The sequence below is a fragment of the Chrysochloris asiatica genome, unplaced genomic scaffold (genome assembly GCF_000296735.1).
Source record: "Chrysochloris asiatica unplaced genomic scaffold, ChrAsi1.0 scaffold00145, whole genome shotgun sequence".
In the NCBI taxonomy this organism is placed as follows: domain Eukaryota; kingdom Metazoa; phylum Chordata; class Mammalia; order Afrosoricida; family Chrysochloridae; genus Chrysochloris; species Chrysochloris asiatica.
In genome coordinates, this window is record NW_006408663.1 from 8763132 (window position 1) to 8763362 (window position 231).

Here is a 231-nt window from a genome sequence, read left to right on the forward strand (position 1 = left end):
GGTCTTTTCTCCCACATCATGGTGTACTCTACTTTGAGGAGGCATCTCTTCCCCAGTTGCATTTTGAAGGCCTTCCAACCTGAAGGGCTCAATTTCCGCCCCTGTGTCTGACAGTGTTTCTCTGCTATTCATAAGGTTTTCAGTGCCTAGCGATTCAGAAGTAGTTTGTCACTCTTTCTTCCTCATCTGTGTTTGTCCAGAAGTTCATCAGAAACCTGTCCAACATGGGTG